A 22,076-nucleotide genomic window follows, 5' to 3' on the forward strand; every position below is an offset into this window, starting at 1 on the left:
TGACACTCCCCTGGCTAGACTCACTAAGAAAAAAAGAGAAAAGACACAAACAAAATCAGTAATGAAAGAAAAGTTACAACAGATACCACAGAAATACAAAGGATCATGCAAGAATACTATGAAGGATTATATGCCACCAAATTCAATAACGTAGAAGAAATGGACAATTTCTTAGAACTACATAACATTCCTAGACTGAATTATGAAGAACTGGAAAATCTAACTAGACCAATCAACAGAAAAGAAATTGAAACAATCATCCAAAACCTCCCCAAAAGCAAAAACCCAGGGCCAGATGGCTTCACTAGTGAAGTCTACCAAACACTCAAATGATTTAATACCTGTCTTCTAACTCTTCCAAAAAATTGAGGAAGAGGTAATACTTCCTCATTTTATGAGACTAATATTACCCTGATACCAAAACCTGGTAATGATAAGATAAAAAAAAAACAAAACTACAGACCAATATCTCTGATGAATACAGATGCAAAAATCCTAAACAAAATACCAGCAAATTGGGCTGACACAATGGCTCAGGTGGTTGGAGCGCCGTGCTCATAACGCCAAGGTTGCTGGTTCAATTCCCACATGGGCCAGTAAGCTGCACTCTCTACAGCTAAGATTGTGAACAACAGCTCTCCCTGGAACTGGGTGGCTGTGAGCAGCCTGAAGTCAGCGTGAGCTGCCGTGAGCTGCTGTGAGTGGCCAACTGGACGACCAGTGACTGACTGCCTCAGCAGGGGGGAGTGCAAGGCTCATAATACCAGCATGGGCCAGGGAGTTGTGTCCCAATTAGACCGAGAAACAATGGCTTGAACTAGAAGAGTCGGGGACGGTGGAGGAAGGGGGAAAGAAATACTCGCAAATCGAATACAACAATACATTAAAAAGATTGTACATCTCAATCAAGTGGGGTTCATTCCAGGGGCACAAGATGGTTCAACATACACAAATCAATCAAGGTGATATACCACATAAACAAAATTAAAGAAAATTAAAGATAAAAACCATATGATTATATCAATAGATGCAGGAAAAGCATTTGACTCAGTAGATGTAGAAAAAGCATTTGACAAGACACAACATCCATTTATGATTAAAACACTTGAACAATGGGTATAGGAGGAACATACCTCAACATAATAAAGGCCATTTATGACAAATCTTCAGCTACTATCATACTTAATGGTCAAAAACTGGAGGCTTTTCCTCTACAATCAGGAACAAGACAGGGATGACCCCTCTCATCACTTTTATTCAACATAGCCTTCTCCAGAGCAATCAGGCAAGAGAAAGAAATAACAGGCACCCAAATTGGAATGAAGAAGAAGTCAAATTATTACCTTTTGTAGAAAACATGATTCTTTATATAGAAAACCTTAAAGACTCCACCAAAGAAACTATTCGAAATAAACAAATACAGTAAAGTTGCAGGATACAAATTCAATGTACAAAAATCCAATGCATTCCTATATACTAACAATGAAATTTCAGAAAAAGAAATGAAAAAAAAAAACACAATTCCTTTTGCAATTGCAACAAAAAGAATAAAATACCTAGGAATAAACTTAATGAAAGATGTGACGAACCTATACACTGAAAACTGTAAGACATTTTTAAAATAAATTGAAGAAGACACAAAGAAATGGAAAGGCATTCCATGCTCATGGATTGGAAGAATCAACATAGTTAAAATTGGCCATATTACCCAAAGCAATACACAGATTTAATGCAATCCCCATCAAAATCCCAAAGGCTTTTTTTAAAAGAAATAGAACAAAATAATCACCAAATTTGTATAGAAGACACTGAATAGCCAAAGCAATCATAAGAAAAAAGAACAAGCTGGAGGTATCACACTCCCTGACTTCAATTTATAATGCAAAGTGATGATAATCAAAACAGTATGGTATTGGCAGAAAAACAGACATACAGACCAATGCAATAGATTTGAGAATCCAGAATAAACCCTCACATATAAGGGCAAACAATTTTTGACAAAAGAATCAAAAACACATAATAAAGAAAAGAAAGCCTCTTCAGTAAATGGTGCTGGAAAAATTGGAAAGTCTTGTGCAAAAGAATAAAACTAGACTGCTATCAGTCACCATATCCCAAAATTAACTCAAAATGGATCAAAAACCTAAACATAAGACCTGAAACAATAGACTGTATAGAAGAAAGCATAGGTAGTAAACTATGGACGTTGGGTTCAGAGAGGATTTTATGAATTTGACCTCAAAGGCAAGGGAAGTAAAAGCTAAAAAAAAAAAAAAAAGGAATGGGACTATATCAAGCTTAAAAGTTTCTGTGCAGCAAAAGAAACCACCAACAAAATAAAAAGACAACCAACTGAATGGGAGAAGATTTTTGCAAGTAACACCTCTGATAAGGGGCTAATATCCAAAATATATTCAGAACTTATAAAACTCAACAACAACAAAAAACAAACAATCCAATGAAAAAATTGGTAGAGGACCTCAACAGACACTTCTCCCAAGAAGACATACAAATGGCCAACAAATATATGAAAAACTGCTCAACTTCACTAGCTAACAGGGAAATGAAAATCAAAACCACAATGAGATATCACCTCACACTTGTTAGAATCTCTATTGTTAACAAGACAAGTAATAACAAGTGTTGGAGAGTTTGTGGAGAAAAGGAACACTTATACACTGCTGGCAGGAATGTAAATTGGTACAGCCACTGAGGAAAACAGTATGGAGATTCCTCAAAAATTTAAGAATAGAATTACGATTGGACCCAGCAATTCTTCTTCTGGGTATCTATCCCCCAAAAATCTTGAAACATTTATCTGCAACGATATATGTACCCCTATGTTTATTGCAGCATCACTCATGGTGACCAAGACATGGAAACAACCAAAGTGTCCTTTGATAGATGATTGGATAAAGAAGATGTGGTATATATACACAATGGAATATTACTCGACCCTAAGAAAAGATGAAACGCTGCCATTTGCAACAACATGGATGGATCTTGAGATTATCATGCTAAGTGAAATAAGTCAGACAGAAAAAGTTGAGAGCCATATGACTTAACTCATACGTGGAATATAAAACTGAAAGCGACAAATGAATAAGACAAATAAACAAAGAAACAAAATCTCATAGACACACACAACAGTTTAGTGGTTACCAGAGTGTAAAGGGGGATGGTAGAAGAGGGTAAAAGGGGTCAAATATATGGTGATGGAAGGAGAACTGACTCTGGGTGGTGAACACACGATGCAATATACAGATGATGTAATACAGAATTGTACACTTGAAACCTATATAATCTTACTAACCAATGTCACCCCAATAAATTTAATAAAAATTAAGAAAAAAAGAAAGAAAAAGAAAATTGAGCATTTGAAATAATGACTACCTCTTCCAGTCTTTGCAGACTGGCTCTGTGCTGGGGAAGTCCTTAGGTAATTAGCCAGTCTGTTCTGAGCCTTTGGATCAGCCCAAGGAGAAAGCTGAAAGTCTTCTCAGATCTTTTCTTAGCATGTATCTTTTCTGGGCCTCTGTATGTGGCTTTTCAATTCCTCCATGTACACAGATGCTTATAAATGTCTTAGTTGCACAAGGAGTCTCACCTCCGATTCTCCTTGGGACCTTTGATGCTGCATTGTGTGTCTTTACCTGCGGTGCCTTGTGTCAGACATCTGCAGGTCTGTATTTCCCCTGTAGCTTCTCCAAGCAGCACTCCACTTTTCTCTGCCTTAGGCCAAACAGGATCTAGTCAGTCAGGAAGCCCCCAGATAGGTTAAAACATTACAAATAAGGTCAGCTCTGCTCCTTCCAGTTCAAGGGAGAGGGCTGGGAACTGCTACCTCCTGCAGACCAAGACCGTGCCACCACAGGCACAGGGTGAGGGAAGGGCCAGCAAAAATACCGCAAAATTTTCTATTTGGATGTGGCTTTTCTTGATTGGGTGTTTGCTTTGTTGCTGTAGACCTTTGGCTGTTTTTTCCATAGCTCATACTCATTATTTTATCCAATGTTTTGGTTGTCTTTTGATGTCTGCATGAGAAAACAGGAAACAAGGGCTTGGAGGTTCCTAGTCTGCCATTTTGCTGATGTCACTCTCCATTATCACTTTTATGACTTATTTTAGTAGCCCTTGGCTGCTGGACATCCTTGATAGACTAAAAGGAAGGTAGGCAAGAGGGTCAAAAACTATGTCTCCTTGTATGTGTAATAACAGCTGAGTTTTTTTCATGAGCCGCATTTATGCTGCTCAGGAGCGACAAGCTAAGAATGAGCACATGTTGACAGGGGCTTTGTGAAGGACAGCTCTTCCAATTCCAACTGCTATTCCCAAATACTAAGCAGCTCTATCCAAGTGCAACTGGACCAGGTGGTGATTTTGCCATGGTTGATCCAAAAAATCTCATTCTGGACAGGCAGTTGTGAAAAGACTCAGTTTCCCTGAAAGTAGAGCCTGAGACACGACACTTATACAGGTATTTTGTTTGGGAGATAATTCCAAGTTGCAAAAATGAAGGATGGGAGAGAGTGAGAAACAGAAGAAAAAGCCAATTTAAGAATGTTGCATCAATGCTGCTGCTGTGGACATTGGGGGCTTAATTCTCTTAGACCTCCCGAGAAGAATACAGAATCATTCACTCCCAGGAAAGCTGGGAGCCCAGAGTATTTATTAGTTGTAAAGAGTTGCCCCTGGGGGCCCTAACTCCTCCCCCGACTCCCCCATAACGTTGCCTTTCCTGGGTCTAGTGGACTTCTGTCTGTCTCTGAGGCATTACACTGTAGGTAGAGCAGTGGTGGACTCTGACATTGGTCAAGGTGGATGTGAGTTGGCTTAAGTAGTGCTCTCTCATGACTGCGGATGCTGGTGTGGGTTGGGCAAGGTGAAGGGTATTGATAGCGTGGGGGTCATGCTACAGCCTCATAAGTATGTACAGGTGTGGTTCTACCAAACAGAACTCAACAGTGTAAATGTAGACTCTCATCTCTTCTCTGCCTCCTCTCTCTTTCCCTTCTCTCCTTTTTCCTTGTCAATTTTTCCATTTAGAAAAAGTCTCAGTACTATTACAACACAGAAACAATCCCATGCTTTTCCAAACCACTGCTGTTATATAAGTTTTCCCCTTGTTTTCTTAGCGGCTGATTATCAGAGATATATATATATCTCAATCCCAGAGGAAAGTCCTTAGCACATTCTTGAGCTTCTCAGGATGACTTTCCCTATGTTAAGGAAACAGGATATCAGGGGTTCTCCAACAGCTATGGGTCTTATTGGTGACTCGGCACTGATTTGCATTAGCTTCTTTAAGGGAAATTTTGCAATCTTGCAATACAAAGGAGGTGCCCTGGAACCCTGCATGTAATGTGCAGCCATTCATTCTGACTCTTTCCCCCTGGGATTTCTTTTGGCTGAACAGCAAGCTCTTTGGGCTCTGTAACTAGAGAACATCACTAACATAAGATAAATGCTGGGCAGCTGCTGGGAACTAGAGGTAGCTCATGATGAACATCTGTGTGAGGTTTGACCTTTGGGGAAAAGCAACACCACCATAGGCTGGTTTCCATTTGGATTTAGTGCAAATGAGGCATAGAAACAATTAAACAGAGGTATTTGGAAGGGAAGGAAGTTATAAAGGCATTTCATTTGGAGTAAGGAGAGGGGATAAAGGAGAAAGTAAATTTTATGGATGACAACAGAGAGAACATTTTCTAGAACTGAAAGAGGTACAAACTAGTACAAGCCATTAACTTTATGAGAGTAGGCTTTCATTGTTCCTCATGTGATTCTGTACTGTTTAAGTAGCCCACCCCACTAGACCATGAAAAAGCCCTGTAGTTGTATAAGCGTGGCTAAGTACAAGGAGAGAGGTTGAGAGGAGAGGTTCTGTTCGTAGGATAACTGGAGACAATGGGTTAGAGAGTGTGGGACAGCTCTGGCAATGATTGCTTGTGGTGGATATTTAATGGTAAACATCTTGGTTAAGATGTTCTGGCACAGGTTGTCAGGACTTAGGGCTTCAAATCTTGGGAGAAGAGTTTTTTCTAAGATCGCTTGAAATTCCATGTGAAAAAATAATCCATATGAAAACATTAAACATAGGAGGTTGGAAAGGCAAACACATTTGTGGCTGTAGACAATTGCAAATAAATTTTGGTTGCCTTACTTAAGCAATGCCAGTTGTTTGTCTGGTTTCTCAAACCAAGATGGACTCTAAGAGACAAAAGGGGAGGAAATATTCCTGTCCCCAAAGACTCGAAATGTGTTTGGGGTAAGGCAACTATAGTCTATTTGTTTCCTCCTCAAATCACTATTGCAATTTGGGGCTCATAGCAATGGCACGAAAAATGTTTGTTCAACTCAATATCTCAACAGCCCAAATTCTACTTGGATTAAGCAGATCAAATTATTTTCAATCTTTCTATCAATCTTGAATTCTATGACTTTACTAAGCTTTCCCAATGTGTTTAGAAATAGTTTCTAAGAAAAGTTAACCAAAAAGCTTTAAACAGTGGGCACGTATGCTTTATAGCACAGCTGAGTGATAGAAAATATGAGCTTTGATCTCAGATCAGAGTTTCTGGCTCTGCTACTTACTAGTTGGTTGAGGGAGGAAAAATTGTTTAGCCTTTTTAAAGCTTAGTTTCTTCAACTATAAAACGGGCATGAGAACTGTATATAATCCATGGAACTATGGAGATAAAATACTACTCATAGAATACTTAGCACAGTATTTTGCACAGAGAAAGCAATCAATGTTAATTGTAGTTGATCACCGATATCCTCCTTTTCATCCTACTCCTCATCATCTAGAACAGGTAAACTAGGGCCCACCACCAGTGTTTACAAATAAGATTGTATTGGAACACAGCCATGTCCATTTGTTTACATGTTTTCTATGGCAGCTTTCATGCTACCAGGGCAGAACTGAGTAATTGTGACAGAGAATGTATGGCTAGCAAAGCCTAAAATGTTTACTATCAACCCTTTGCAGAAAAAGTTTGCTGAATCCTGATCTAGAAGCAAGAAAATCTGGAAAGGTGTTTATGCTTTTCTTGAGCTTTAATTATCGGGAAGTCACAGTTTTTATTGGAAGACACTAGATGAATGAACCAGTAAATCAATAGAATATTATATTTTCCTCATAGGTTCCCAAATATATTAAGAGGCAGAGATGAACAAAGGCTAAGAGAGAAAGGTAGAACCTTTTTACCTGAACACTCCCCAAAGAGAAAGAACAGAGGCTGAATATTTCAGTTTAAAAGAAAAGCCACAGAAGCAAGCAGAGAAATCCTAATGAGTTAGGAAACAATGATTTCCCTGGCCTTTGAGAATACCTTATTTTATTAAAATAGAAATTCCTGTTTCTGAGTTCAGAGATGTACTATGGAGAAGGTCACAGAGCATGCAAAGCAGGGAAGAATTTGTACAGAATAATGACATGGTGTTTATTCACAGGAATCTTTTGTTGTTGTTGTTGTTGTTTTACTTTAAGTCTGAAAGTTAACACAGGAAAATACAGAGTACAATGGAATTCCTGGTCTTCTAAAATTGTCTTTTTAGACTCATAGGAGACAAAACAATCTTAAAACTCACTTGGAAGAAAGGAGTGGCTAAAGTTGAAAACTTAGAAACAGGTTGGAAAGAGAATGAAAAAGGACCGGAAAACAGCACCTCGAAGTTAGACAAAAGCTGCTCTTGGGAAGATCAGCTGAGGGAAAGGGAAAGAGAGAGAGGAAGATAGGTTGGTATGACTCAAAATGGAACCCCCCAGGAAGATAGGTTGGTCTGACTCAAAATGGAACACCAGGCCAGGAGTGACCACAAGGACAGGGGTAGGGTCAAGACTCTGGCCAGCCTCAGTCTGCCGGCACTGTCCTTCACTGGTGCTGGGGAGCCACACAAGGATTGAGCCAGGAGTCCACAGCCCTTTGATGAGAATGCATGTCTCCTGGCCCAAAAGACTGTGTTAGATGACCTTCTGGTTTCCCATGGATGATTCAGAAGAAACAATGGACAACCACTGGTGTCCTGACATATTGCTTGCCTTTTCTACCCCACATTGAAGGATTACAGACATGCATAATCAGAGTATGGGCCACAGTAGGATTGTTGGAAATGGTGTACAAAGAGAAGTTCCCAGTGTCTGCAATGGGGCTGAGAGGTGGTGCAAGGTGGACCACAGTTCTAGACCTCCACCCAAAACTAAGACTACAGTGGAACACACCCTGAGGACACATGGGAATTGTTAGGAAGTCACTAAGAAATTCATACCCAGAAGTTTCGAGTGTTTTATTTGTGTCTTAGATTGTTCTAACGTGTTTAATAATGATCATGTAAAGCTCTGAGAACCGTGTCCTCAGCACAAGTGTTCAGCAGGTAGATATCATTATTTTCATTGTTGAGACCAAACTAGAGACTTTGGTTTTTGCTGTTTAATAAAGGCATTCTATTTGCTTCTTCACAACAAATAAGCAAAAAGCCCTTAGCCTGAAAAGTCAGTGTAGCTTTCAGATTCTCACCCCTATTAAGTTCTTATCCTAATCAACCCCTTTCACTCATTCTGTGAGGAAGTTCCTCATGTGGCAATTTGCAGAAGGAGCCACTGCCCAGGACCATTCCTGAGCTAAACATGTGCTATTCCAATCTGCTTTTTGTTCTTAATTCTTGAATGAATGACCTAAATCTCCCAATGCAATGACTCCCTCCACAGACTCTTTCTTTCCCCGAAACACCATACTTGCTCTTTTGTACATTTGCAGGATGAAAGAAATATAAACATTTAAATAATAACGTATTTTTAAAGGCATAATGGGGTTAGTTTAGGTAAAACAACCCATCTCACATCATCTGCAGAAGAAATCTAATAAGTTTTGGAGTTCATTGGGGAACCAGAGAATATTCAATTTTATGAGAGTATTATGTTTTTATTGAATTACGTCTTTATTCGAGGCACTTTGGTCCATCTACTGAAAGTAGAAGTTTAACTCAGTGATCTCTGGGCTAGTAAAATCTAAACCATGGTGAGAATCTTTGGATGAATCAGTTCTTTTAACAAAGACTCATTTTGGGCCTTGAGGGTTGCCGGATATTGGGTGTTCCTTGAAGATGAGGCTGGTGGTGGCTGTTGACTTCTACAAATAATCAAAGCAAGGATGCCCAGGACCCTTAAGTGGCCCAAGTGCAGTGTAATAAATAGTGGAAGAGGACCCAGGAACACCAGGTTCTAGTTATGGTTTTGCCCCTAAATAACTGAAGTTCCCAAACTTCTCTGGAATTCAGTTTTATCATCTGCTAAAATAAGCGTATTAAGACAATTGGTGATTCCAAAATGCTGATCTGACATCAAACTAGTTCCTTAAAATCCTCTAGGGGAGATTGTTAAAAATACACATTTCTTAGCATAAATCAGGAAACAGCTTAACTGTCCATCAGCAGGGGACTGGTTAAATAAGTTATGGTAGATCCAACTATAAGTGTCTTTTTTTTCTCCTTCCCCCCAAAACCTATAAGTGCCTTTTAAAAAGCATAAAATAGATCTTCATGGGCTGATATAGAAAGATCCCTAAGTAATACTGTTACGTGAAATAAGCAAAGTACAGAGCAATGGGTATGGCAAACTTCCTTTTATTTAGGCAAAACTGCATATAGGGGGGCCTTGTTTCTGGTTTTTGTTTACTGAAGGATATACAAGGAACTCTTAATAGTGTTTATCTTTGTATACTCCAACAGCTCTGCATATTTAAGGTATTGCTAATAACAGTGATACTGTTATCAGTTAAGGGCAGAATCACCTCACCTGCTCAGATATCTTGTTTCCTTTCGGCCCTTCAACATTTATCTATTAATACATTGTAACCAGTAGGTAACAAGTAGGCATTGTGGGAAGAACACTGAGCGATAAATGGATCTGAAGTTAAATCATATTCTAGTTGAGTAATCTTGTGAAAGTAACTTTATTTCTCTTGATCTCAGTGTTCTCATGTTTTAAATGGATTAGCAGAACTAGCAATAAAATTTGGTGGTTCTATTTTAATTTGCACATAGTGTTTATAATCTACTCAGGGAGACACAGACACACGGAAACACACTCAAACAGAAAAATGAATAAAGAACATAAACTAACTCTCAGCAAATACTTTATTTGCTAGTACTTTTCTGTGGGGAATAGAGAAGAAATAATTTTATGATCTTGCATGAGAGATAAACCATACTTGTATGAAACAACTAGAGAATAATAGGAGGTCACGGATGAACAACGTGGGTTTCTCTCATTGTTACAGAGCTCACCTGAAATTCAAGAAAACCAGACTCAGCAATAAAAGTAAAACGCAAGTCCCTTGGCCACATTTTCACTGATGTATAAAATAAAGGGTTAGAAAGATGATCACTAACTCCTTGGCAATGATAAAATTCTATGCTTCTATAGTCTCTGAGAGCAGGTCCAAACTGAAGAATTTTTTTTTCCCCCTTACACCAGATTCCTCCCTGTTCAGTAGAGGCTCCATTTCCAATTTAGGATTTTTACAACCCCATATAAATTTTATGCACAAAATTCCCCAAGGATAAAGCCAGAGAGAAGGCCCTGAGTTAGGTCAGCCCCACTGTCTCTCTTGGCTTCGCCCTGTCTGGGTGATGCAGTGGGACAGGGAACTTAGCTGGGCACAGCCAGGTGGCTGTCTGGCCTGCCTAGTCACAAAGGCTCCAGTGAGCCTGGGGACCAGCACATGACAGGGGCTCTGGGCAGGTCAGACTTGACGCCTAACTTGACCCCATTGGCAGCCAGTCTGATAAAGACGTGATTGAGCTGGAAATTTCTCCTGACAGCTTAACAGATGGCTATAATTAGAGGGCCTGTGCTTGGGTGTGGAGATACATAGACCCCATTGTAGGGAGGCTAAGTGCTAGAAAGGTCAAGGCCAAAATGTGGTATGAAAGAAGCTCAAAGTTTTCCAATGTGTAGGAGGAGTGAGTCTGCAGGGAAATGGGTTTACTGAGCATGACCAAGAATTCCCACTTCCTATGCATTCCCGGTCCCAGAATTGTCATTAATGATGGATCTTTGTAGTGGAGCTTCGAGGCCTCAAGTTGTGGCTTCAGAGACTAGCTCCATAACAATGGAGTAGAAAAGATGAACTTTCCAGCCTAAGCAGTTATATATATGTGGAAGATCTCAGAAAGCAGCTGACTTTCTCTTCTTCTCCTAGAACCATCTTCCCCAGGAATAACAATAATAATGATGACGACAATAATCAAAACACACATGTAGATTTTTAAAGTTAAATTTAATCAATATTTGTCATGTCTGTTTATGCTTCCTTGTCAAAATGACAATGAGTGAAAGCATCTTTAAGCCCAAGATACGTTCTGAGACTTTTTAGGACTTTTTCTTAGAAGCAAGAGTCATAGTGGGCCAGCCATAATAAGATCCAACTTAGAAGGATCGAAACTACAGAGAGTAACAGCAATAATGTTCTCATAAAGGAAAACAACAGCTCACAATTTGAACAGAAATCCAGGGAGTCAGTGAAACTCCCAAATGCAGAGGGGTTGTAGGCTGAACATGAAAATTCTCTTACCTGGTTTCAGCCCTGGTGAGTTCATTTCCTGGTGAAGCTGGTAAAGTAGACATCTTGAAGAAGATTCATTAATCAGAGTTAGATAACCCCAGGATTGGAGGGGATTTTTAGGCCACAAAGTCCAAAGCTTCAATTGTGTCTCCAACATTCCTGCCGAGTAGCTGACCCTCCTCTGCTGTAAGGATCCTGGTGATCAGAAGCTCTACGTGTTTACCCAGCCTATCCCAATTTGGGCAGCCATGAGTTTTAAAAAACTCTTCCTAATTTGGAGGAAAAATCGGTTTCTTTCTACCTTCTATTGCTTGGTCCCATAGTAGCCCTTGGGGTCACATAGCACATGCCTAATTCCCTGCTATGTATGTAACCAGAACTGGCTACATGATTTGCAAGGCCCAGTGCAAAAGGAAAACATGGGACCCCTTGTTAAAACTTATCAATAATGTCAAAATATAATATTGAACGTCAACTATAATTGAAATTAAAAAACAGAATCTCAAGATGGTGACAGCAGAATGTTAAACCAAGTATGGAACCCTTCTAGGTGCAGGGCCGCATGTACAGGTAAGCACCCCTGTGCGTAACCGTTTTGTTTTGTTTCTGAATGACTGGACTTGATAGAGTACAAACAGAAATGAACTTTATTTTTTTCTCCACTTAGTGTTAAATTCTTTTTCAATTCCTTCTTCCTTCCTACAGATCCTATAGCATATTCTGGTCATTTTCAGATATTAATAAGCCTAGTGCCATCTTTTATCAAACACCAAGCTCTCTTTGGTTGGGGCTGGGAAGCCCGCAGAGACTGCTTCTCCTGTTTGTCGTCCTTGCTGGTCCGTTCAAACCCCTCACTCTTCGTGTTGTCCTTAGCTCCTTCTGGGAGAAAGGCGGTAGGCAGAAGAGGTCTTTCTTCTTGACGAATACAGATGTGATCTGGCCTAAGTGCCCTCTGTGTGGAGAGCCCAAGTGCCAACTCTTTGTCTCATTGGCACTTTTCTAGGTCTCTTTGAACACCTCCCGCTGCGGACTTTAACTACAGTTTTCTGATGGGGTGCATTTCCCTCCCTTGGCTGGCTGCTGATGACACTTTCTCAGCCCAGGGCTGGTGGGTCACCAGTCTTCTTCTAGGGTCACATCCTGCACCGCCCACTTCAGTGACCCCCTTGCATAGAGAAGTTTTTCAAGCTGTTTCATGGCCAGGTTCTCCCTTGGGGTTGATATTTGGACCTTAGAAAACACATATTCTTGTTCTGTCTTTGCTATAGCTCACTTTAATGCAGCTTTCTTTTAGTTCTGCCAAAACAGTCATTCCCCACCTCCAAGCTATAGTCTCTTTCCTTCAGACTTTCTTCCAAATATGAGTCAGATACCAGTTCCACAATCTTCCCTAATTCCAAGAGACACATATCAAACCCGTTGGGAGGTTCTTAAAGCCTATCTCAGTTGGCCTAAGCAGTAGCAGGGCACTTCAGCATACAACTTTTATTCTACATACACCTCACCATTATTGCTCCCCCCAATGGATTTTTAATCTTTCCTGTCATCTGGAGGTGGATGATAAGCTAATACAAGCAGAAAAAAATTTCTTGGCCTAGCACCTTTCTTTAAATTTGGGATGCTAACACTTATTGTAGGATTGGTGTCCTTATAAGAAGAGACCAGAAAGCTCTTTTTCTCTCTCTGCCATGTAAGGACACAGCCAGAAGATGGCCATCTGCAAGCCAGGAAGAGAGCCCTTGGCAAGAACTAAGAACTAAGTTAGCCAGCACCTTGACCTTGGACTTCCAGCCTCCAGAACTGTGAAAACAATAAATGTGTGTTGTTGAAGCTGCCCACTCTACAGTATTCTGTTATGGCAGCCCATGCTGACTAAGACAACTACTCTGCACTTTCCTGAGCATTGCCCTTTTAATTTGGGCATCTTCCACTCCTTTAGCCTTTTCCAATAGACCAGAATTTGTTTGTTCACCTCTCTGAACTGACTTTTGTTTGTTTACACAGTGGAGTCATATCTTCCACAAAGACTGTTGTTCTACCATAAGGTGAAAATCTGATGCATCACTTCACCCTTGAAAACCAATTTAATTGCTCTTAAAATATAAATACATGGTATGTGATAAAGAAGAGGTGATGAAGATGGGCTGGGTGCATAAACATATAACTCAGCTTGCTCTCTTCTCAACATTATTTAGATGGTGGCTTTTAATTTGTTCATTTGTTGTCTTATTTTCCTTGTTTTATTCTCTATGCTACATTTTTTTTAAGTAAGCACAGAATTTACATTTACAAGTCTTTTAATTGTCTTCAGATTCAGCCCTTTGTTCCAATATTCATTGATTTATTGAAAATGATTTATTGATCTTAAAGTATCCCTCACACATTTACTGACTGCAAAGGGAAAAATAGATGGAGAAACGTAGCAGACACCACCTTTCCAAGTGATCACTGCCAACATCACCGTGATAAGTCACACGAACATCATGTACCACCCGATAGGATGCACTGAGGGGGACAAAACTGCATGTTGTCATATTCTTGCAGGAAATACATGACCTCCATCTAACCTCAAGAAAACATCGTAGACCCAAACTGAACATTTTATAAAATAACTGACCAGAACTCTTGAAAGAGTCAAAATCATGAAAGACAAAAAAAGACTGAGGAACTATCTCACAGATTGGAGATAACTAGAAGACATTATGGCTAACTGCAGTGTGGGATCCCGGATGGGGCCCCAGGCAAGAAAAAGGACATTAGTGGCTCTGATTCTGATAGCAACTCCGATGTGTTTTTCTCCACACCACCAAGCCATTAACTCAATTCTGACACTACCTAGAACGAGCATCAGATCGCACACGTGAAGGGCTCAGTCCTACAAGACTGCTCCCTCCCCTGCTTCAGACACAAATTGCAAGTCCAAGTTGTCATCTGTGCTTCTGACCCATAGAGGTTCCTAGGACCCCCTTCTTAGGTTCCATTAATTTGCAAAAGTGGCTCACAGAACTCAGAGGAACACTTGCTTACCTACCAGTTTATCGTAAAAGGATGTAACTCAGGAATCATCAGATGGCAGAGATGCACAGCACTATGGGGAAATAGTGAAGAGCTTCCTTGGCCTCTCCAGCTGCTCCACCCTCCCAGCACCTCCTCGTGTTCACCAACCCAGAAGCTCTCCTAACTCTGTCCTTTGGGTTTTGATGGTGTGTAGACATTAATTATGAACACACAATGAACTCTAATAATTTCGGTAGTTATGTCAGTCATCAAGTGACAGTCATGCCAGAGCATCCCCTGAACAGCGTACCCAGTGATCACCCAAATCAGATAACTACAGACGCAGGGTGGAGTATGACAATCTGGATGGCTTTATTGGACTACAGATGGGTGCACCGCACCCAGTCTTGAGCATAAAATCAGAGCTCTCTAATGGCTCATCGCCCAAGTCACAACTAATGAGCTGACAGGCGCATTTGCACTCTCCCAGACAGAGCGCTTGACGCCTTGCTTCCTGATGGTCTCACCAGCCCGGCCTGACGCCCCGACACTAAGCACCCTAGCTAGCACCTTAGGGACTCTCACTGAACGCAGGACTACCTCTCTCATCCTTCTTTCATAAGACTCTGTTCACCTTGCCTAACTCTATTGCTTACAGACCTGTGTGACCTTCTTGTGTGAAACCGTTTTACTTCGATTATTGGAAGCTATCCTCTCACAGAGCCTTGGTTAATACCCGTGGTAAACTGAGTCAGTAGAAATAGATCCATGGCTTTATTCTAGTAAAGTCTGACATTATGGAAAGACACAAATGTGTATGAGACTGCTACTTTGATAGTCATATCCCACTCATGACAGATGGGGACTTCGTTACATGGGCATTACATATGGAGGCGTCATTACATGAGTTGATTAAATCATTGGCCCTTGGTGACTGACCTGAATCTCTAACCCCTCTCTCTTCCCTTGAGATGAGGCAGGGGTGAGGGTAGCTGAAAGTGTGAATCCTCTAATCACAAGATTGGTTCCCTGGTGCAACCAACACCCCTCTCCCCCATCCTTAGGAGCATTCTAAAAGTGACCTCATTAACATAACAAAAACACGTTTTTTTCTTTGTTTCATCACAGGAAATTCCAAGAGTTTTACAGCTCTGTTTTAGGAATGGGGGAAGACCAAAAACATATTTCCTATTATAAATTATAATATCACAGAGGGAAATTGATGAATTTCAAGTAATGTGTTTAGTTAAGAGTTTGAATCAATGATAACGTCTTGCTTTCAATAATTTTATTATGATTTTATAAAATGTTAACATAAGGGGAAGCTGGGTGAAAAATATACGGGAACTTTGTATTATTTTTGCAACTTTTTAAAGGTCTATCAGTATTTCAAACAAGAAAGGTTAAAAATATGTTTACTGGGCCGGCCGGTGGCTCAGGCGGTTAGAGCTCCATGTTCCTAACTCCGAAGGCTGCCGGTTCGATTCCCACATGGGCCATTGAGCTCTCAACCACAAGGTTGCCAGTTCAACTCCTGCAAGGGATGGTGGGTTGTGCCCCCTGCAACTAGCAACGGCAACTGTACCTGGAGCTGAGCTGTGCCCTCCACAACTAAGATTGAAAGGACAACAAATTGACTTGGAAAAAAGTCCTGGAAGTACACACTGTTCCCCAATAAAGTCCTGTACCCCTTCAACTAAAAAAAAAGTTTAAAAAAAAAATATGTTTACTGAGTATTTGTTCTGTGCCTGTCTCTGGGCTGGGGAGGCAGTGGTAAACAGGACACAGACCCGGTCCCCAGACACTTAGAGCTCGGTCTGCTGAAGAAAAGTAACCATGCATTTTTAGTAGACATTAAGTTAAGACAGTTGTATGTACATAGTCATGTACAAGGAAGAGCATATAAGAGGGTCGGAGAGAGCTAGAATATCTAAACTGAGCGCCAAAGACTGAGTAGGAGTTATTCAAATAAAAACAGGGCCAGAGGAAGACACAGGTGAGAAATCATCCAGAATGAGGGGACAAATTGTGCACAGGTGTTTCCTTTGAGGAATGTAAGCCCTCAGGGTACTGGAGGCAGAAGGGTGGGTGGGGGCATGGCCTCAGGAGTAAGGGAGCAGTTTATGGCAGTGAGTGCTGAGGGGGGAGCAGTAAGCAGGACCTCTGAAAGCCCTACTCAGGATTTGGGAATGGGGAGCCATTGAAGCGTTTCAAACAGCGTTTTTAAGATTTAATAAAAGCCATTCGGCTGCTGAGTGACTGACTGAGTAGAGGCAACAAGATCAGGGTCAGAGAAACCGGAAGAGGCTGAGAGATCATCTAGGTAATAATATAGGGAAGGGACATGAGGACACTTTTTACAGAAAAAGAAGCTAAAAGGTTTGGATTCCAAGCCCTCTGCCTACGTGCTCTAAGACACAGAACTCAGGCAGACGTTAATCAATTAACACAGAGCAAACTATTGAAAGATCAGAGATTCTATTGTGATCATTCCTGTAGTTAAGTCCAGGGAAAGAAAACAGGCTGTGCTTTACAAGAGATACAAACAAACCTATTCTTGCATCTTACTGAAGTTAAAGATAAACTTACCATTGTTCTTGTATCCTCCTTTTGAGACAGGTTAGTTAGCACGTGTTAGGTAGACAGGGAAGTACCTGGTGGAATAAACAAAGACAGCCATATCCTAAAATCCAGGTTTTGAAATCACTCCTTAGCTCCAGGACCAAATGTAACAATGCCTTAAGGTTAATCATAAAATTCCTTTTGGCCTGACAAATGGAGCAGATCTGATAGATAAGACTGGATTATTTTGCTAATTCCTTCAGGATGGGCAAGCAGAACAAACCTAGTAGACGAATTTCATTAGAAGGGGCCAGCTCCTCTTCCCCAAATAGGCAAGGGAAGGTATAAAAGTAAGAGCTTTTGCCTCAGTCACTGGGCACCCCATTCAGGACCTCCTCCCACTCGGGAGCTCTGACCCTTTGCTTTCAATAAACTATTTTCTTTTAAAACTCTTTGCCTCTCTTGGGTCCGTGTTTCCATTCCTCGGTCTCACGAGACATGATCCCGGCACTCACTCACTCAAAAGTCCCCTACATCATTTGGGGACTCACAGAGACATATTCCTCCTTCACTTTCCCCACCATACCATTGAATTTTCTGTGGAAGCAGAAAATACATAAATCCTAGCCTGGGGATGGACAGTCTCTCTTCCACTAGCGATTAGAAGCTGCCATTCTGTCTGTGGGGTGGGTGGCCTTTGTTTTCTTACTTACTCTCTGCTAAATAAACTTATTTTTACTTTAAACTCTATATTGGCTCACGTTTTGAATTCTTTGCTAGATGAAGCCAAGAACCCTCTTTTCCTGTCACAGGAAGAGGACAGTGGCCTGAGTGGGTGTAGAAATCAGCAAACAATTCAATGTCTTTGTGAATTCCATACCTCTCTGCAGAAGAGGGAAGGAATAAATGAGTGCCTGCTATCAGTTGAGTCTTATTATTCCCTTATGTGCCTATACAAAGTGTATGTGAGAAGTCTGGTTATCCTCATTTTATTCATAGCTAACTGAGGCTCTATAAAGTTCAATGGTTGACACCCATCATACAGGAGTAAAAGGACACAACAACACTTCAAGCCCAGGTCTGTATGATGCCAGAGCTCACCCTTTCTTCACAGTCCAACATCACATGTAATCTGATACACTATCAGTCCCTGTCAGCTTTGTGTCACTGGCATATTGTCATGTGTAAGATTTACAACCTAGAGAAAACTAATCTCTGCTAGCACCCGTCTTAGGTCAGCCACATGGATAACACACAAAAAGCAGGAATCTGTTGTTCCTTCAGGATGCCTCTGTTTACCTGGCACAGTGCTGGGCACACATGGGCAGAAAGTTGGTTCTGCCCCTCTCACGTATTATTCCAGTTACAGATTTATGAAATGATTTTAAGTTATTTCTCATTCAGATTTGTGCACAGTTATTCTCTTTCACACTCAGGTGTGTTTCATGTTCAATTTAATTCTGGGTTCAAAGCCTTGCACAAGATGGCCTTAGTTTATAAACTAAAGAGACCAAAAAGGCAGGGACATGCAAAAGAAATTGGGCCACAAATTATACAATTCCATGTCATGGTTAAGTCTATAAATTCATTGTTATAATGGCTACTTCTTAGCTGAGAACTGCTCGGAGTCTTCATAACATCTCCCTGATATTTAAAGTGATGTTCTGAGTGTTTATTTTCAAGACCTCTCTTTCTGAGCTCTGATGCCTTATCTCCTCCTAACCACAAAGAAACCCCTTTTTCTCTCATTTACTCCGCCCCTCCCAGACTGTACCATTTTCCAGATCTTTTCGTTACACATACTTTCATAGGTCCGAGTTGTCTCTCTCCACAAAGGGGCCCACCATGATTCCCATCCCTCCATCCTCCACTGACTCTCAGAAAGAAACACGCTTCTCACAGAACAATGTAAGACCACACTTAGGAAATCCATATAGTTCCCAGAGCCTGTGCTAGATACAGTTGCAGCAATAATTCCTGTCAGCCGAAGATGGGACCCTGACCTTCCAACTGCAAACAAACAGTAATAACAAACCTTCTTCTTGAGTTCTTTCGGGACCAAACTACTTATAAATAAGAGGATGCCCTGGGACACACTCTCATCCTCATAACTGAGGTATTTATCATGTAGAAGCACAGTCATTCATTCCTCTGTTGCTGGTTCTTTGGATTATTTTAGCAAGATCTCAATGCTGAGGTGATTGTCATGTGTTCTTAGGCCACTCATTTGGATGCATGTGAGATATGATTTTATGCAAGTTCGGGCAGATCCTAGGCAAGAGGAGAAACCTGTTTTAACCCAAAGGTGGAAGCTTTTATGCAGGAGTTCTGGTTTCCAAGCATTCTTGTTTGTCCTCATGGGATGCGGACCTTCAGCATTTTCTATCCATGTAGTTTGGTATGGGATGGAAAATCTCAAGGAAATTTCAAAGTTTAGCAGTGTATAAAATATGGTTTTCTCAAAATTCCTTTGCTCTTTTGTTTATTCGTTATAATTTATTCGGAGGATTATCCGTCTAATCCTCAAACATTTATTTACTTGGGCACCAGATATTCAAAAGTAAGAAAGAGTCCTACCTTTAAGTAATTTAGACTATCAGAAAGAAGCACCTTTTAGAGGTAAACAAATAACCAAAGTCCATGTCATTAAATACTATTGTTGGATAATGTAAAAGGTACCATGGCAATACAGAGACAAGAGTATGTTCTGCCTGAGGGGTCATGGATGGCTTCCTAGAAATTGTTTTGAAGGAGCAATGACACTTTCACCAAGAGGTGACACTTGGTGACACTTTCACCAAGAGGTAAGGCAAGAGGTGAGGCATGGCAGGAGGGTATTTTAGGCAGAGGTAGGGTGACAAACCATCCTGGTTTTCCTGGGACTGAGGGGTTTCCTGGCATGCAAGACTTCACTGCTAAAACCAAGACATTCCTGAGTGAACCCTAATGGTCCATCACCCAAGGCACGGGAAATATATGCCAAGTGTGAGAATGGTCCTCACCATTTTCATAATAATAATCTCTTCTATGTAGTCAATGTTCTTTTTCTTTTTAAGGTAACTATTTTTCTGGGCTAGCAAGAATTTTGCTTATTATAGGATATTTATAGTGAGAGCTTCAAGGGCCACTTTCTCTAACAAATGATACCTCATTTGTTCTTTTAAACAAATACAATGCTTCAACAAAGTCCTTAAGCAGAAATAAGTAATTGAGATGTTATTACCTTTTGTTCCTCTTTCCCCTTTTCTCTTTTTCTCCTCTCTTTCCCTTCTTTTTTCTTCCTCCTCCTTCCCTTTCTTTGGCATCAAATACCTTCTAACTCTTTTTGTGAAGAAGCAGCAGAGGAGTCATCTGATCCAGAGAATGTTGTTCCTGGGTTCTGGGTGCAGTGGTACAAGAACTAACCTAACAAATGGAAATTAAACAAGTCCATTTAGAATCTCAAGAGGGAACTATGTAACAGAATAGAAGTAATAGTAGTGACAACAATAACAGCAACAGCAACACAATACTTGCTTTCTTCAGAAGCACTCCAAGTTCTTCACCCATATTTGCTAATCATGTCTGTGAGAAAGTAAATTACACCCAGCCCAGCAGTTCATTTTCAAAAGCCATCAGGCCACAGGAATTCAGTTTGGTCACAGTATTTATAGTGGCTCTTTTTCAGTGTCTGATTCTCCATCCCTCCCTCTTAATGATTTTCAGTGTCGGTGGAAATACATTTATACCCTGCCTCTTTTAGAAGCTAAAAATGAGAGTGGAAACAGTCTCTTTAGTCCCAGTCCCCCATTTTCACATTTACAAACACAAATTTTTGTTGTACATTCAGATGCATTTTCCTGTCTCTTCACCTATCAAAAATGAGCAAGTGGATCTCTGGGCAGATGAGAAATTGGATCACACGGAAGTTTCAAAAGTTGTGCCAAATGGCATCAAGAATACTGGGAGGGAGGGGCTGAAATCTGACCTTCAATACTTCTCAGAGAGAACAGCTGACCAATTATCCTCAGCAGCGATGACCACTTCCTGTAGGAGAAACATCAGGGGAGTGGGATTGACTGGGCAGCCTGTAGGTCCTTAAAGCAGGGGCCTGAGTGCTGGATTCATTAGGGGTCTTCAGAGCAGTGCCTGGCACACAGCAAGACTTCACTGTGTATTTCTTGACTTGCTGATGAATGAGTCTGCAATGAGAGAGAATCAAACTAAACAAGGATTCTAACACTCCAACCAGCAACAATATGAACATGGAAAATATTGCCAATAGACCTTCCCCTCTTAAACCACCAGTTTTTATAACTATTTTTCTGGGATCCCAGTGCTTGCTTGTCTCCCTAAAGCTGTAGTGCCCTTACAAAAGCTTCTGTTTTCAGGAAACAGCTGGCATTCCCATTTTCCTATTTCTTATGTATTCAATGAAGATTTGGGGAGAAAGAGGTAAAAGTTATGGGTTCTAGCATCAAACACACCTATGTTCCTCTCCTTGCTTTGTCACTTTCTAGCTGTGTAATCTTGGGGACATTGTTTAATAATTTACAGCCTGTTTTGTTCTCTATAAAATGGTGACAGCACAGACTACCTCAAAAGACTGCTGTGCAGACACTGGGTACATGAGGATCCTCTGTTCATCAGAGCCACTCAGGAACTTGGGCTGACCGCACTGCCATTTCCTCTAAGATTGACAGTTGGCTAAGCCAAAAGGAAAGAGTGCTCTGAAGGGTCTCTCATTAGCACTTTCAATGGGTGACAGGCCCACATACGTCTGATTGGCTAGAACCAGTCACATGGTGCCCCCCACCACAAAGGGTTTGGGAAGTACAATTCCCACAGGTGTCAGAAAGGCAGAGAGCTGGAAGTCTTTGGCAATTAGTGCAATGTGTAAAGTACCGAGCACTATGACGGGCATGTTCCAAGTGCTCCATTCATGCTAGCTATATTTTGGTTTGAATCTAT

Source organism: Rhinolophus hipposideros (genome assembly GCF_964194185.1).
Source record: "Rhinolophus hipposideros genome assembly, chromosome: 24".
Classification (NCBI taxonomy): domain Eukaryota; kingdom Metazoa; phylum Chordata; class Mammalia; order Chiroptera; family Rhinolophidae; genus Rhinolophus; species Rhinolophus hipposideros.